Consider the following 19,399-nt stretch of genomic DNA (forward strand, 5'->3'; position numbering starts at 1 on the left):
TTCGATAACAAATGACAAAAACGGACGGATTTCTCAGGTTTTTACTACATATGAACACTTTTCACATTCTCCCGTGCAACGCGGCTGCTAGTCCTCCTTTCATGCAAAATCTTATGGTCCTAGGTCATGTCCAAGCCACCAAAGCCGGCTAAAAAGTGTATAATCGACAACTAATACTTGAATTGTACTACTTCTTACTGGCTATTACTTCAACTTAGAAGCTTCTTCTGTGTTCTACTATGGTGCTTTTAGTGTCTCCGCATACCGCAGCACGCGACATAGCTTTGCAGACGATAAATGTAACCGTCTCAGAGAGAAAAGCGGCCAATGTGGCGATCTGGCTTTAAGTCGATTCGATAACAAATGACGAAAACGGACGGATTTCTCAGGTTTTTACTACATATGAACACTTTTCACATTCTCCCGTGCAACGCGGCTGTTAGTCCTCCTTTCATGCAAAATCGTATGGTCCTAGGTCATGTCCAAGCCACCAAAGCCGGGTAAAAAGTGAATAATCGACAACTAAAACTTCAATTGTACTACTTCATACTGGCTGTTGCTTCAACTTAGAAGCTTCTTCAGTGTTCTACTATGGTGCTTTTAGTGTCTCCGCATACCGCAGCAGGCGACATAGATTTGCAGACGATAAATGTAACCGTCTCAGAGAGAAAAGCAGCCAATGTGACGATCTGGCTTTAAGACGATTTGATAACAAATGACGATAACGGACGGATTTATCAGGTTTTTACCACATATGAACACTTTTCACATTCTCCCGTGCAACGCGGCTGCCAGTCCTCCTTTCATGTAAAATCTTAAGGTCCCTTGTCATGTCCAAGCCACCAAAGCCGGCTAAAAAGTGAATAATCGACAACTAAAACTTCAATTGTACTACTTCTTACTGGCTATTACTTCAACTTAGAAGCATCTTCTGTGTTCTTCTATGGTGCTTTTAGTGTCTCCGCATACTGCAGCACGCGACATAGCTTTGCAGACAAAAAGTGTAACCTTCTCAGAGAGAAAGGCGGCAAATGTGACGATCTGGCTTTAAGTCGATTCGATAACAAATGACGAAAACGGACGGATTTCTCAGGTTTTTACTACACATGAACACTTTTCACATTCTCCCATGCAACGCGGCTGCTAGTCCTCCTTTCATGCAAAATCTTAAGGTCCTAGGTCATGTCCAAGCCACCAAAGCCGGCTAAATAGTGAATAATCGACAACCAAATTTGAATTGAAATACTTCTTACTGGCTATTACTTCAACTTAGAAGCTTCTTCAGTGTTCTACTATGGTGCTTTTAGTGTTTCCGCATACTGCAGTACGCGACATAGCTTTGCAGACGATAAATGTAACCGTTTCAGAGAGGAGAGCGGCCAATGTGACGATCTGGCTTTAAGTCGATTCGATAACAAATGACGAAAACGGACGGATTTCTCAGGTTTTTACTACATATGAACACTTTTCACATTCTCCCGTGCAACGCGTCTGCTAGTCCTCCTTTCATGAAAAATCTTATGGTCCTAGGTCATATCCAAGCCACCAAAGCCCGCTAAAAAGCGAATAATCGACAACTAAAACTTGAATTGTACTACTTCTTACTGGCTATTACTTCAACTTTGAAGTTTCTTCTGTGTTATACTATGGTGCTTTTAGTGTCTCCGCATACCGCAGCACGCGACATAGCTTTGCAGACGATAAATGTAACCGTCTCAGAGAGAAAAGCGGCCAATGTGGCGATCTGGCTTTAAGTCGATTCGATAACAAATGACGAATACGGACTGATTTCTCAGGTTTTTACCACATATGAACACTTTTCACATTCTCCCGTGCAACGCGGCTGTTAGTCCTCCTTTCATGCAAAATCTTATGGTCCTAGGTCATGTCCAAGCCACCAAAGCCGGCTAAAAAGTGAATAATCGACAACTAAAACTTCAATTGTACTACTTCTTTCTGGCTATTGCTTCAACTTAGAAGCTTCTTCAGTGTTCTACTATGGTGCTTTTAGTGTCTCCGCATACCGCAGCACGCGACATAGCTTTGCAGACGATAAATGTGACCGTCTCAGAGAGAAAAGCGGCCAATGTGACGATCTGGCTTAAAGTCGATTCGATAAGAGGTGACGAAAACGGACGGATTTCTCAGGTTTTGACTACATATGAACACTTTTCACATTCTCCCGTTCAACGCGGCTGCTAGTCCTCCTTTCATGCAAAATGTTAAGGTCCTAGGTCATGTCCAAGCCACCAAAGCCGGCTAAAATGTGAATAATCGACAACTAAAACTTGAATTATATTTCTTCTTACTGGCTATTACTTCAAATTAGAAGCTTCTTCTGTGTTCTACTAAGGTGCTTTTAGTGTTTCGGCATACCGCAGCACGCGACATAGCTTTGTAGACGATAAATGTAACCGTCTCAGAGAGAAAAGCGGCCAATGTGGCGATCTGGCTTTAAGTCGATTCGATAACAAATGACGAAAACGGACGGATTTCTCAGGTTTTTACTACATATGAACACTTTTCACATTCTCCCGTGCAACGCGGCTGTTAGTCCTCCTTTCATGCAAAATCTTATGGTCCTAGGTCATGTCCAAGCCACCAAAGCCGGGTAAAAAGTGAATAATCGACAACTAAAACTTCAATTGTACTACTTCATACTGGCTGTTGCTTCAACTTAGAAGCTTCTTCAGTGTTCTACTATGGTGCTTTTAGTGTCTCCGCATACCGCAGCAGGCGACATAGATTTGCAGACGATAAATGTAACCGTCTCAGAGAGAAAAGCAGCCAATGTGACGATCTGGCTTTAAGACGATTTGATAACAAATGACGATAACGGACGGATTTATCAGGTTTTTACCACATATGAACACTTTTCACATTCTCCCGTGCAACGCGGCTGCCAGTCCTCCTTTCATGTAAAATCTTAAGGTCCCTTGTCATGTCCAAGCCACCAAAGCCGGCTAAAAAGTGAATAATCGACAACTAAAACTTCAATTGTACTACTTCTTACTGGCTATTACTTCAACTTAGAAGCATCTTCTGTGTTCTTCTATGGTGCTTTTAGTGTCTCCGCATACTGCAGCACGCGACATAGCTTTGCAGACAAAAAGTGTAACCTTCTCAGAGAGAAAGGCGGCAAATGTGACGATCTGGCTTTAAGTCGATTCGATAACAAATGACGAAAACGGACGGATTTCTCAGGTTTTTACTACACATGAACACTTTTCACATTCTCCCATGCAACGCGGCTGCTAGTCCTCCTTTCATGCAAAATCTTAAGGTCCTAGGTCATGTCCAAGCCACCAAAGCCGGCTAAATAGTGAATAATCGACAACCAAATTTGAATTGAAATACTTCTTACTGGCTATTACTTCAACTTAGAAGCTTCTTCAGTGTTCTACTATGGTGCTTTTAGTGTTTCCGCATACTGCAGTACGCGACATAGCTTTGCAGACGATAAATGTAACCGTTTCAGAGAGGAGAGCGGCCAATGTGACGATCTGGCTTTAAGTCGATTCGATAACAAATGACGAAAACGGACGGATTTCTCAGGTTTTTACTACATATGAACACTTTTCACATTCTCCCGTGCAACGCGTCTGCTAGTCCTCCTTTCATGAAAAATCTTATGGTCCTAGGTCATATCCAAGCCACCAAAGCCCGCTAAAAAGCGAATAATCGACAACTAAAACTTGAATTGTACTACTTCTTACTGGCTATTACTTCAACTTTGAAGTTTCTTCTGTGTTATACTATGGTGCTTTTAGTGTCTCCGCATACCGCAGCACGCGACATAGCTTTGCAGACGATAAATGTAACCGTCTCAGAGAGAAAAGCGGCCAATGTGGCGATCTGGCTTTAAGTCGATTCGATAACAAATGACGAATACGGACGGATTTCTCAGGTTTTTACTACATATGAACACTTTTCACATTCTCCCGTGCAACGCGGCTGTTAGTCCTCCTTTCATGCAAAATCTTATGGTCCTAGGTCATGTCCAAGCCACCAAAGCCGGCTAAAAAGTGAATAATCGACAACTAAAACTTCAATTGTACTACTTCTTTCTGGCTATTGCTTCAACTTAGAAGCTTCTTCAGTGTTCTACTATGGTGCTTTTAGTGTCTCCGCATACCGCAGCACGCGACATAGCTTTGCAGACGATAAATGTGACCGTCTCAGAGAGAAAAGCGGCCAATGTGACGATCTGGCTTAAAGTCGATTCGATAAGAGGTGACGAAAACGGACGGATTTCTCAGGTTTTGACTACATATGAACACTTTTCACATTCTCCCGTGCAACGCGGCTGCTAGTCCTCCTTTCATGCAAAATGTTAAGGTCCTAGGTCATGTCCAAGCCACCAAAGCCGGCTAAAATGTGAATAATCGACAACTAAAACTTGAATTGTATTTCTTCTTACTGGCTATTACTTCAAATTAGAAGCTTCTTCTGTGTTCTACTAAGGTGCTTTTAGTGTTTCGGCATACCGCAGCACGCGACATAGCTTTGTAGACGATAAATGTAACCGTCTCAGAGAGAAAAGCGGCCAATGTGGCGATCTGGCTTTAAGTCGATTCGATAACAAATGACGAAAACGGACGGATTTCTCAGGTTTTTACTACATATGAACACTTTTCACATTCTCCCGTGCAACGCGGCTGTTAGTCCTCCTTTCATGCAAAATCTTATGGTCCTAGGTCATGTCCAAGCCACCAAAGCCGGCTAAAAAGTGAATAATCGACAACTAAAACTTCAATTGTACTACTTCTTTCTGGCTATTGCTTCAACTTAGAAGCTTCTTCAGTGTTCTACTATGGTGCTTTTAGTGTCTCCGCATACCGCAGCACGCGACATAGCTTTGCAGACGATAAATGTGACCGTCTTAGAGAGAAAAGCGGCCAATGTGACGATCTGGCTTAAAGTCGATTCGATAAGAGGTGACGAAAACGGACGGATTTCTCAGGTTTTGACTACATATGAACACTTTTCACATTCTCCCGTGCAACGCGGCTGCTAGTCCTCCTTTCATGCAAAATCTTAAGGTCCTAGGTCATGTCCAAGCCACCAAAACCGGCTAAAAAGTGAATAATCGACAACTAAAACTTCAATTGTACTACTTCTTACTTTCTATTACTTCAACTTAGAAGCTTCTTCTGTGTTCTACTATGGTGCTTTTAGTGTCTCCGCAGACCGCAGCACGTGACATAGCTTTGCAGACGATATATGTAACAGTCTCAGAGAGAAAAGCGGCCAACGTGACGATCTGGCTTTAAGTCGATTCGATAACAAATGACGAAAACGGACGGATTTCTCAGGTTTTTACTACATATGAACACTTTTCACATTCTCCCGTGCAACGCGGCTGCTAGACCTCCTTTCATACAAAATCTTAAGGTCCTAGGTCATGTAAAAGCCACCAAAGCCGGCTAAAAAGTGAATAATCGACAACTAAAACTTTAATTGTACTACTTCTTACTGGCTATTACTTCAACATAGAAGCTTCTTCTGTGTTCTACTATGGTGCTTTTAGTGTTTCCGCATACCGCATCACACGACATAGCTTTGCAGACGATAAATGTAACCGTTTCAGAGAGAAGAGGGGACAATGTGACGATCTGGCTTTAAGTCGATTCGATAACAAATGACGAAAACGGACGGATTTCTCAGGTTTTTACTACATATGAACACTTTTCACATTCTCCCGTGCAACGCGGCTGCTAGTCCTCCTTTCATGCATAATCTTAAGGTCCTAGGTCATGTCCAAGCCACCAAAGCCGGCTAAAAAGTGAATAATCGACAACTAAATTTGAATTGAAATACTTCTTACTGGCTATTACTTCAACTTAGAAGCTTCTTCTGTGTTCTACTATGGTGCTTTTAGGGTTTCCGCATACTGCAGCACGCGACATAGCTTTGCAGACGATAACTGTAACCGTTTCAGAGAGAAGAGAGGCCAATGTGACGATCTGGCTTTAAGTCGATTCGATAACAAATGACAAAAACGGACGGATTTCTCAGGTTTTTACTACATATGAACACTTTTCACATTCTCCCGTGCAACGCGGCTGCTAGTCCTCCTTTCATGCAAAATCTTATGGTCCTAGGTCATGTCCAAGCCACCAAAGCCGGCTAAAAAGTGAATAATCGACAACTAATACTTGAATTGTACTACTTCTTACTGGCTATTACTTCAACTTAGAAGCTTCTTCTGTGTTCTACTGTGGTGCTTTTAGTGTCTCCGCATACCGCAGCACGCGACATAGCTTTGCAGACGATAAATGTAACCGTCTCAGAGAGAAAAGCGGCCAATGTGGCGATCTGGCTTTAAGTCGATTCGATAACAAATGACGAAAACGGACGGATTTCTCAGGTTTTTACTACATATGAACACTTTTCACATTCTCCCGTGCAACGCGGCTGTTAGTCCTCCTTTCATGCAAAATCTTATGGTCCTAGGTCATGTCCAAGCCACCAAAGCCGGGTAAAAAGTGAATAATCGACAACTAAAACTTCAATTGTACTACTTCATACTGGCTGTTGCTTCAACTTAGAAGCTTCTTCAGTGTTCTACTATGGTGCTTTTAGTGTCTCCGCATACCGCAGCAGGCGACATAGATTTGCAGACGATAAATGTAACCGTCTCAGAGAGAAAAGCAGCCAATGTGACGATCTGGCTTTAAGACGATTTGATAACAAATGACGAAAACGATGGATTTCTCAGGTTTTTACTACATATGAACACTTTTCACATTCTCCGGTGCAACGTGGCTGCTACTCTTCCTTTCATGCAAAATTTTATGGTTCCACCTCATGTCCAAGCCACCAAAGCCGGCTAAAAAGTGAATAATCGACAACTAAAACTTCAATTGCACTACTTCTTACTGGCTATTACTTCAACATAGAAGCTTCTTCAGTGTTCTACTATGGTGCTTTTAGTGTTTCCGCATACTGCAGCACGCGACATAGCTTTGCAGACGATAAATGTAACCGTTTCAGAGAGTAGAGCGGCCAATGTGACTATGTGGCTTTAAGTCGATTCGATAACAAATGACGAAAACGGACGGATTTCTCACGTTTTTACTACATATGAACACTTTTCACATTCTCCCGTGCAACGCGTCTGCTAGTCCTCCTTTCATGAAAAATCTTATGGTCCTAGGTCATATCCAAGCCACCAAAGCCCGCTAAAAAGTGAATAATCGACAACTAAAACTTGAATTGTACTACTTCTTACTGGCTATTACTTCAACTTTGAAGTTTCTTCTGTGTTATACTATGGTGCTTTTAGTGTCTCCGCATACCGCAGCACGCGACATAGCTTTGCAGACGATAAATGTAACCGTCTCAGAGAGAAAAGCGGCCAATGTGGCGATCTGGCTTTAAGTCGATTCGATAACAAATGACGAAAACGGACGGATTTCTCAGGTTTTTACTACATATGAACACTTTTCACATTCTCCCGTGCAACGCGGCTGTTAGTCTTCATTTCATGCAAAATCTTATGGTCCTAGGTCATGTCCAAGCCACCAAAGCCGGCTAAAAAGTGAATAATCGACAACTAAAACTTCAATTGTACTACTTCTTTCTGGCTATTGCTTCAACTTAGAAGCTTCTTCAGTGTTCTACTATGGTGCTTTTAGTGTCTCCGCATACCGCAGCACGCGACATAGCTTTGCAGACGATAAATGTGACCGTCTCAGAGAGAAAAGCGGCCAATGTGACGATCTGGCTTAAAGTCGATTCGATAAGAGGTGACGAAAACGGACGGATTTCTCAGGTTTTGACTACATATGAACACTTTTCACATTCTCCCGTGCAACGCGGCTGCTGGTCCTCCTTTCATGCAAAATGTTAAGGTCCTAGGTCATGTCCAAGCCACCAAAGCCGGCTAAAATGTGAATAATCGACAACTAAAACTTGAATTGTATTTCTTCTTACTGGCTATTACTTTAACTTAGAAGCATCTTCTGTGTTCTACTATGGTGCTTTTAGTGTCTCCGCAGATCGCAGCACGCGACATAGCTTTGCAGACGATAAATGTAACCGTCTCAGAGAGAAAAGCGGCCAATGTGACGATCTGGCTTTAAGTCAATTCGATAACAAATGACGAAAACGGACGCATTTCTCAGGTTTTTTCCACATATGAACACTTTTCACATTCTGCCATGCAACGCGGCTGCTAGTCCTCCTTTCATGCAAAATCTTAAGGTCCTAGGTCATGTCCAAGCCAACAAAGCCGGCTAAAAAATGAATAATCGACAACTAAAACTTCAATTGTACTACTTCTTACTGGCTATTACTTCAACTTAGAAGCTTCTTCTGTGTTCTACTATGGTGCTTTTAGTGTCTCCGCATACCGCAGCACGCGACATAGCTTTGCAGACGATAAATGTAACCGTCTCAGAGAGAAAAGCGGCCAATGTGACGATCTGGCTTTAAGTCAATTCGATAACAAATGACGAAAACGGAGGCATTTCTCAGGTTTTTACCACATATGAACACTTTTCGCATTCTGCCATGCAACGCGGCTGCTAGTCCTCCTTTCATGCAAAATCTTAAGGTCCTAGGTCATGTCCAAGCCACCAAGACCGGCTAAAAAGTGAATAATCGACAACTAAAACTTCAATTGTACTACTTCTTACTTTCTATTACTTCAACTTAGAAGCTTCTTCTGTGTTCTCCTATGGTGCTTTTAGTGTCTCCGCAGACCGCTGCACGTGACATAGCTTTGCAGACGATATATGTAACAGTCTCAGAGAGAAAAGCGGCCAACGTGACGATCTGGCTTTAAGTCGATTCGATAACAAATGACGAAAACGGACGGATTTCTCAGGTTTTTACTACATATGAACACTTTTCACATTCTCCCGTGCAACGCGGCTGCTAGACCTCCTTTCATACAAAATCTTAAGGTCCTAGGTCATGTAAAAGCCACCAAAGCCGGCTAAAAAGTGAATAATCGACAACTAAAACTTTAATTGTACTACTTCTTACTGGCTATTACTTCAACTTAGAAGCTTCTTCAGTGTTCTACTATGGTGCTTTTAGGGTTTCCGCATACTGCAGCACGCGACATAGCTTTGCAGACGGTAACTGTAACCGTTTCAGAGAGAAGAGAGGCCAATGTGACGATCTGGCTTTAAGTCGATTCGATAACAAATGACAAAAACGGACGGATTTCTCAGGTTTTTACTACATATGAACACTTTTCACATTCTCCCGTGCAACGCGGCTGCTAGTCCTCCTTTCATGCAAAATCTTATGGTCCTAGGTCATGTCCAAGCCACCAAAGCCGGCTAAAAAGTGTATAATCGACAACTAATACTTGAATTGTACTACTTCTTACTGGCTATTACTTCAACTTAGAAGCTTCTTCTGTGTTCTACTATGGTGCTTTTAGTGTCTCCGCATACCGCAGCACGCGACATAGCTTTGCAGACGATAAATGTAACCGTCTCAGAGAGAAAAGCGGCCAATGTGGCGTTCTGGCTTTAAGTCGATTCGATAACAAATGAAGAAAACGGACGGATTTCTCAGGTTTTTACTACATATGAACACTTTTCACATTCTCCCGTGCAACGCGGCTGTTAGTCCTCCTTTCATGCAAAATCTTATGGTCCTAGGTCATGTCCAAGCCACCAAAGCCGGGTAAAAAGTGAATAATCGACAACTAAAACTTCAATTGTACTACTTCATACTGGCTGTTGCTTCAACTTAGAAGCTTCTTCAGTGTTCTACTATGGTGCTTTTAGTGTCTCCGCATACCGCAGCAGGCGACATAGATTTGCAGACGATAAATGTAACCGTCTCAGAGAGAAAAGCAGCCAATGTGACGATCTGGCTTTAAGACGATTTGATAACAAATGACGATAACGGACGGATTTATCAGGTTTTTACCACATATGAACACTTTTCACATTCTCCCGTGCAACGCGGCTGCCAGTCCTCCTTTCATGTAAAATCTTAAGGTCCCTTGTCATGTCCAAGCCACCAAAGCCGGCTAAAAAGTGAATAATCGACAACTAAAACTTCAATTGTACTACTTCTTACTGGCTATTACTTCAACTTTGAAGTTTCTTCTGTGTTATACTATGGTGCTTTTAGTGTCTCCGCATACCGCAGCACGCCACATAGCTTTGCAGACAATAAGTGTAACCTTCTCAGAGAGAAAGGCGGCAAATGTGACGATCTGGCTTTAAGTCGATTCGATAACAAATGACGAAAACGGACGGATTTCTCAGGTTTTTACTACACATGAACACTTTTCACATTCTCCCATGCAACGCGGCTGCTACTCCTCCTTTCATGCAAAATCTTAAGGTCCTAGGTCATGTCCAAGCCACCAAAGCCGGCTAAATAGTGAATAATCGACAACTAATACTTGAATTGTACTACTTCTTACTGGCTATTACTTCAACTTAGAAGCTTCTTCAGTGTTCTACTATGGTGCTTTTAGTGTTTCCGCATACTGCAGCACGCGACATAGCTTTGCAGACGATAAATGTAACCGTTTCAGAGAGTAGAGCGGCCAATGTGACTATGTGGCTTTAAGTCGATTCGATAACAAATGACGAAAACGGACGGATTTCTCAGGTTTTTACTACATATGAACACTTTTCACATTCTCCCGTGCAACGCGTCTGCTAGTCCTCCTTTCATGAAAAATCTTATGGTCCTAGGTCATATCCAAGCCACCAAAGCCCGCTAAAAAGTGAATAATCGACAACTAAAACTTGAATTGTACTACTTCTTACTGGCTATTACTTCAACTTTGAAGTTTCTTCTGTGTTATACTATGGTGCTTTTAGTGTCTCCGCATACCGCAGCACGCCACATAGCTTTGCAGACGATAAATGTAACCGTCTCAGAGAGAAAAGCGGCCAATGTGGCGATCTGGCTTTAAGTCGATTCGATAACAAATGACGAATACGGACGGATTTCTCAGGTTTTTACTACATATGAACACTTTTCACATTCTCCCGTGCAACGCGGCTGTTAGTCCTCCTTTCATGCAAAATCTTATGGTCCTAGGTTATGTCCTAGCCACCAAAGCCCGCTAACAAGTGAATAATCGACAACTAAAACTTCAATTGTACTACTTCTTTCTGGCTATTGCTTCAACTTAGAAGCTTCTTCAGTGTTCTACTATGGTGCTTTTAGTGTCTCCGCATACCGCAGCACGCGACATAGCTTTGCAGACGATAAATGTGACCGTCTCAGAGAGAAAAGCGGCCAATGTGACGATCTGGCTTAAAGTCGATTCGATAAGAGGTGACGAAAACGGACGGATTTCTCAGGTTTTGACTACATATGAACACTTTTCACATTCTCCCGTGCAACGCGGCTGCTAGTCCTCCTTTCATGCAAAATGTTAAGGTCCTAGGTCATGTCCAAGCCACCAAAGCCGGCTAAAATGTGAATAATCGACAACTAAAACTTGAATTGTATTTCTTCTTACTGGCTATTACTTCAAATTAGAAGCTTCTTCTGTGTTCTACTAAGGTGCTTTTAGTGTTTCGGCATACCGCAGCACGCGACATAGCTTTGTAGACGATAAATGTAACCGTCTCAGAGAGAAAAGCGGCCAAAGTGGCGATCTGGCTTTAAGTCGATTCGATAACAAATGACGAAAACGGACGGATTTCTCAGGTTTTTACTACATATGAACACTTTTCACATTCTCCCGTGCAACGCGGCTGTTAGTCCTCCTTTCATGCAAAATCATATGGTCCTAGGTCATGTCCAAGCCACCAAAGCCGGCTAAAAAGTGAATAATCGACAACTAAAACTTCAATTGTACTACTTCTTTCTGGCTATTGCTTCAACTTAGAAGCTTCTTCAGTGTTCTACTATGGTGCTTTTAGTGTCTCCGCATTCCGCAGCACGCGACATAGCTTTGCAGACGATAAATGTGACCGTCTCAGAGAGAAAAGCGGCCAATGTGACGATCTGGCTTAAAGTCGATTCGATAAGAGGTGACGAAAACGGATGGATTTCTCAGGTTTTGACTACATATGAACACTTTTCACATTCTCCCGTGCAACGCGGCTGCTAGTCCTCCTTTCATGCAAAATCTTAAGGTCCTAGGTCATGTCCAAGCCACCAAAACCGGCTAAAAAGTGAATAATCGACAACTAAAACTTCAATTGTACTACTTCTTACTTTCTATTACTTCAACTTAGAAGCTTCTTCTGTGTTCTACTATGGTGCTTTTAGTGTCTCCGCAGACCGCAGCACGTGACATAGCTTTGCAGACGATATATGTAACAGTCTCAGAGAGAAAAGCGGCCAACGTGACGATCTGGCTTTAAGTCGATTCGATAACAAATGACGAAAACGGACGGATTTCTCAGGTTTTTACTACATATGAACACTTTTCACATTCTCCCGTGCAACGCGGCTGCTAGACCTCCTTTCATACAAAATCTTAAGGTCCTAGGTCATGTAAAAGCCACCAAAGCCGGCTAAAAAGTGAATAATCGACAACTAAAACTTTAATTGTACTACTTCTTACTGGCTATTACTTCAACATAGAAGCTTCTTCTGTGTTCTACTATGGTGCTTTTAGTGTTTCCGCATACCGCAGCACACGACATAGCTTTGCAGACGATAAATGTAACCGTTTCAGAGAGAAGAGGGGACAATGTGACGATCTGGCTTTAAGTCGATTCGATAACAAATGACGAAAACGGACGGATTTCTCAGGTTTTTACTACATATGAACACTTTTCACATTCTCCCGTGCAACGCGGCTGCTAGTCCTCCTTTCATGCAAAATCTTAAGGTCCTAGGTCATGTCCAAGCCACCAAAGCCGGCTAAAAAGTGAATAATCGACAACTAAATTTGAATTGAAATACTTCTTACTGGCTATTACTTCAACTTAGAAGCTTCTTCTGTGTTCTACTATGGTGCTTTTAGGGTTTCCGCATACTGCAGCACGCGACATAGCTTTGCAGACGATAACTGTAACCGTTTCAGAGAGAAGAGAGGCCAATGTGACGATCTGGCTTTAAGTCGATTCGATAACAAATGACAAAAACGGACGGATTCCTCAGGTTTTTACTACATATGAACACTTTTCACATTCTCCCGTGCAACGCGGCTGCTAGTCCTCCTTTCATGCAAAATCCTATGGTCCTAGGTCATGTCCAAGCCACCAAAGCCGGCTAAAAAGTGAATAATCGACAACTAATACTTGAATTGTACTACTTCTTACTGGCTATTACTTCAACTTAGAAGCTTCTTCTGTGTTCTACTATGGTGCTTTTAGTGTCTCCGCATACCGCAGCACGCGACATAGCTTTGCAGACGATAAATGTAACCGTCTCAGAGAGAAAAGCGGCCAATGTGGCGATCTGGCTTTAAGTCGATTCGATAACAAATGACGAAAACGGACGGATTTCTCTTGTTTTTACTACATATGAACACTTTTCACATTCTCCCGTGCAACGCGGCTGTTAGTCCTCCTTTCATGCAAAATCTTATGGTCCTAGGTCATGTCCAAGCCACCAAAGCCGGGTAAAAAGTGAATAATCGACAACTAAAACTTCAATTGTACTACTTCATACTGGCTGTTGCTTCAACTTAGAAGCTTCTTCAGTGTTCTACTATGGTGCTTTTAGTGTCTCCGCATACCGCAGCAGGCGACATAGATTTGCAGACGATAAATGTAACCGTCTCAGAGAGAAAAGCAGCCAATGTGACGATCTGGCTTTAAGACGATTTGATAACAAATGACGAAAACGATGGATTTCTCAGGTTTTTACTACATATGAACACTTTTCACATTCTCCGGTGCAACGTGGCTGCTAGTCTTCCTTTCATGCAAAATTTTATGGTTCCACCTCATGTCCAAGCCACCAAAGCCGGCTAAAAAGTGAATTATCGACAACTAAAACTTCAATTGCACTACTTCTTACTGGCTATTACTTCAACATAGAAGCTTCTTCAGTGTTCTACTATGGTGCTTTTAGTGTTTCCGCATACTGCAGCACGCGACATAGCTTTGCAGACGATAAATGTAACCGTTTCAGAGAGTAGAGCGGCCAATGTGACTATGTGGCTTTAAGTCGATTCGATAACAAATGACGAAAACGGACGGATTTCTCACGTTTTTACTACATATGAACACTTTTCACATTCTCCCGTGCAACGCGTCAGCTAGTCCTCCTTTCATGCAAAATCTTAAGGTCCTAGGTCATGTCCAAGCCACCAAAGCCGGCTAAATAGTGAATAATCGACAACTAAATTTGAATTGAAATACTTCTTACTGGCTATTACTTCAACTTAGAAGCTTCTTCAGTGTTCTACTATGGTGCTTTTAGTGTTTCCGCATACTGCAGCACGCGACATAGCTTTGCAGACGATAAATGTAACCGTTTCAGAGAGTAGAGCGGCCAATGTGACTATGTGGCTTTAAGTCGATTCGATAACAAATGACGAAAACGGACGGATTTCTCTGGTTTTTACTACATATGAACACTTTTCACATTCTCCCGTGCAACGCGTCTGCTAGTCCTCCTTTCATGCAAAATCTTATGGTCCTAGGTCATATCCAAGCCACCAAAGCCGGCTAAAAAGTGAATAATCGACAACTAAAACTTGAATTGTACTACTTCTTACTGGCTATTACTTCAACTTTGAAGTTTCTTCTGTGTTATACTATGGTGCTTTTAGTGTCTCCGCATACCGCAGCACGCGACATAGCTTTGCAGACGATAAATGTAACCGTCCCAGAGAGAAAAGCGGCCAATGTGACGATCTGGCTTTAAGTCGATTCGATAACAAATGACGATAACGGACGGATTTATCAGGTTTTTACCACATATGAACACTTTTCACATTCTCCCGTGCAACGCGGCTGCCAGTCCTCCTTTCATGTAAAATCTTAAGGTCCCAGGTCATGTCCAAGCCACCAAAGCCAGCTAAAAAGTGAATAATCGACAACTAAAACTACAATTGTACTACTTCTTACTGGCTATTACTTCAACTTAGAAGCTTCTTCTGTGTTCTCCTATGGTGCTTTTAGTGTCTCCGCAGATCGCAGCACGCGACATAGCTTTGCAGACGATAAATGTAACCGTTTCAGAGAGAAGAGCGGCCAATGTGACGATCTGGCCTTAAGTCGATTCGATAACAAATGACGAAAACGGACGGATTTCTCAGGTTTTTACTACATATGAACACATTTCACATTCTCCCGTGCAACGCGGCTGTTAGTCCTCCTTTCATGCAAAATCTTATGGTCCTAGGTCATGTCCAAGCCACCAAAGCCGGCTAAAAAGTGAATAATCGACAACTAAAACATGAATTGTACTACTTCTTACTGGCTATTACTTCAACTTAGAAGCTTCTTCTGTGTTCTACTATGGTGCTTTTAGTGTTTCCGCATTCCGCAGCACGCGACATAGCTTTGTAGACGATAAATGTAACCGTTTCAGAGAGAAGAGGGGCCAATGTGACGATCTGACTTTAAGTCGATTCGATAACAAATGACGAAAACGGACGGATTTCTCAGGTTTTTACTACATATGAACACTTTTTATATTCCCCCGTGCAACGCGGCTGCCAGTCCTCCTTTCATGCAAAATCTTAACGTCCTAGGTGATGTCCGAGCTACCAATGCCGGCTAAAAAGTGAATAATCGACAACTAAATTTGAATTGAAATACTTCTTACTGGCTATTACTTCAACTTAGAAGCTTCTTCTGTGTTCTACTATGGTGCTTTTAGTGTTTCCGCATACTGCAGCTCGCGACATAGCTTTGCAGACGATAAATGTAACCGTTTCAGAGAGTAGAGCGGCCAATGTGACGATCTGGCTTTAAGTCGATTCGATAACAAATGACGAAAACGGACGGATTTCTAAGGTTTTTACTACATATGAACACTTTTCACATTCTCCCGTGCAACGCGTCTGCTAGTCCTCCTTTCATGCAAAATCTTATGGTCCTAGGTCATATCCAAGCCACCAAAGCCGGCTAAAAAGTGAATAATCGACAACTAAAACTTGAATTGTACTACTTCATACTGGCTATTGATTCAACTTTGAAGTTTCTTCTGTGTTCTACTATGGTGCTTTTAGTGTCTCCGCATACCGCAGCACGCGACATAGCTTTGCAGACGATAATTGTAACCGTCTCAGAGAGAAAAGCAGCCAATGTGAGGATCTGGCTTTAAGACGATTTGATAACAAATGACGAAAACGATGGATTTCTCAGGTTTTTACTACATATGAACACTTTTCACATTCTCCGGTGCAACGTGGCTGCTAGTCTTCCTTTCCTGCAAAATTTTATGGTTCCACCTCATGTCCAAGCCACCAAAGCCGGCTAAAAAGTGAATAATCGACAACTAAAACTTCAATTGCACTACTTCTTACTGGCTATTACTTCAACATAGAAGCTTCTTCAGTGTTCTACTATGGTGCTTTTAGTGTTTCCGCATACTGCAGCACGCGACATAGCTTTGCAGACGATAAATGTAACCGTTTCAGAGAGTAGAGCGGCCAATGTGACTATGTGGCTTTAAGTCGATTCGATAACAAATGACGAAAACGGACGGATTTCTAAGGTTTTTACTACATATGAACACTTTTCACATTCTCCCGTGCAACGCGTCTGCTAGTCCTCCTTTCATGCAAAATCTTAAGGTCCTAGGTCATGTCCAAGCCACCAAAGCCGGCTAAATAGTGAATAATCGACAACTAAATTTGAATTGAAATACTTCTTACTGGCTATTACTTCAACTTAGAAGCTTCTTCAGTGTTCTACTATGGTGCTTTTAGTGTTTCCGCATACTGCAGCACGCGACATAGCTTTGCAGACGATAAATGTAACCGTTTCAGAGAGTAGAGCGGCCAATGTGACTATGTGGCTTTAAGTCGATTCGATAAGAGGTGACGAAAACGGACGGATTTCTCAGGTTTTGACTACATATGAACACTTTTCACATTCTCCCGTGCAACGCGGCTGCTAGTCCTCCTTTCATGCAAAATGTTAAGGTCCTAGGTCATGTCCAAGCCACCGAAGCCGGCTAAAATGTGAATAATCGACAACTAAAACTTCAATTGTATTTCTTCTTACTGGCTATTACTTTAACTTAGAAGCTTCTTCTGTGTTCTACTATGGTGCTTTTAGTGTCTCCGCAGATCGCAGCACGCGACATAGCTTTGCAGACGATAAATGTAACCGTCTCAGAGAGAAAAGCGGCCAATGTGACGATCTGGCTTTAAGTCAATTCGATAACAAATGACGAAAACGGACGCATTTCTCAGGTTTTTACCACATATGAACACTTTTCACATTCTGCCATGCAACGCGGCTGCTAGTCCTCCTTTCATGCAAAATCTTAAGGTCCTAGGTCATGTCCAAGCCACCAAAGCCGGCTAAAAAGTGAATAATCGACAACTAAAACTTCAATTGTACTACTTCTTACTTTCTATTACTTCAACTTAGAAGCTTCTTCTGTGTTCTCCTATGGTGCTTTTAGTGTCTCCGCAGACCGCAGCACGTGACATAGCTTTGCAGACGATATATGTAACAGTCTCAGAGAGAAAAGCGGCCAATGTGACGATCTGGCTTTAAGTCGATTCGATAACAAATGACGAAAACGGACGGATTTCTCAGGTTTTTACTACATATGAACACTTTTCACATTCTCCCGTGCAACGCGGCTGCTAGACCTCCTTTCATACAAAATCTTAAGGTCCTAGGTCATGTAAAAGCCACCAAAGCCGGCTAAAAAGTGAATAATCGACAACTAAAACCTTAATTGTACTACTTCTTACTGGCTATTACTTCAACATAGAAGCTTCTTCTGTGTTCTACTATGGTGCTTTTAGTGTTTCCGCATACCGCAGCACACGACATAGCTTTGCAGACGATAAATGTAACCGTTTCAGAGAGAAGAGGGGACAATGTGACGATCTGGCTTTAAGTCGATTCGATAACAAATGACGAAAACGGACGGATTTCTCAGGTTTTTACTACATATGAACACTTTTCACATTCTCCCGTGCAACGCGGCTGCTAGTCCTCCTTTCATGCAAAATCTTAAGGTCCTAGGTCATGTCCAAGCCACCAAAGCCGGCTAAAAAGTGAATAATCGACAACTAAAACTTCAATTGCACTACTTCTTACTGGCTATTACTTCAACATAGAAGCTTCTTCAGTGTTCTACTATGGTGCTTTTAGTGTTTCCGCATACTGCAGCACGCGACATAGCTTTGCAGACGATAAATGTAACCGTTTCAGAGAGTAGAGCGGCCAATGTGACTATGTGGCTTTAAGTCGATTCGATAACAAATGACGAAAACGGACGGATTTCTCACGTTTTTACTACATATGAACACTTTTCACATTCTCCCGTGCAACGCGTCAGCTAGTCCTCCTTTCATGCAAAATCTTAAGGTCCTAGGTCATGTCCAAGCCACCAAAGCCGGCTAAATAGTGAATAATCGACAACTAAATTTGAATTGAAATACTTCTTACTGGCTATTACTTCAACTTAGAAGCTTCTTCAGTGTTCTACTATGGTGCTTTTAGTGTTTCCGCATACTGCAGCACGCGACATAGCTTTGCAGACGATAAATGTAACCGTTTCAGAGAGTAGAGCGGCCAATGTGACTATGTGGCTTTAAGTCGATTCGATAACAAATGACGAAAACGGACGGATTTCTCTGGTTTTTACTACATATGAACACTTTTCACATTCTCCCGTGCAACGCGTCTGCTAGTCCTCCTTTCATGCAAAATCTTATGGTCCTAGGTCATATCCAAGCCACCAAAGCCGGCTAAAAAGTGAATAATCGACAACTAAAACTTGAATTGTACTACTTCTTACTGGCTATTACTTCAACTTTGAAGTTTCTTCTGTGTTATACTATGGTGCTTTTAGTGTCTCCGCATACCGCAGCACGCGACATAGCTTTGCAGACGATAAATGTAACCGTCCCAGAGAGAAAAGCGGCCAATGTGACGATCTGGCTTTAAGTCGATTCGATAACAAATGACGATAACGGACGGATTTATCAGGTTTTTACCACATATGAACACTTTTCACATTCTCCCGTGCAACGCGGCTGCCAGTCCTCCTTTCATGTAAAATCTTAAGGTCCCAGGTCATGTCCAAGCCACCAAAGCCAGCTAAAAAGTGAATAATCGACAACTAAAACTACAATTGTACTACTTCTTACTGGCTATTACTTCAACTTAGAAGCTTCTTCTGTGTTCTCCTATGGTGCTTTTAGTGTCTCCGCAGATCGCAGCACGCGACATAGCTTTGCAGACGATAAATGTAACCGTTTCAGAGAGAAGAGCGGCCAATGTGACGATCTGGCCTTAAGTCGATTCGATAACAAATGACGAAAACGGACGGATTTCTCAGGTTTTTACTACAT

This window comes from Schistocerca gregaria, unplaced genomic scaffold (assembly GCF_023897955.1).
Source record: "Schistocerca gregaria isolate iqSchGreg1 unplaced genomic scaffold, iqSchGreg1.2 ptg000256l, whole genome shotgun sequence".
Lineage (NCBI taxonomy): Eukaryota > Metazoa > Arthropoda > Insecta > Orthoptera > Acrididae > Schistocerca > Schistocerca gregaria.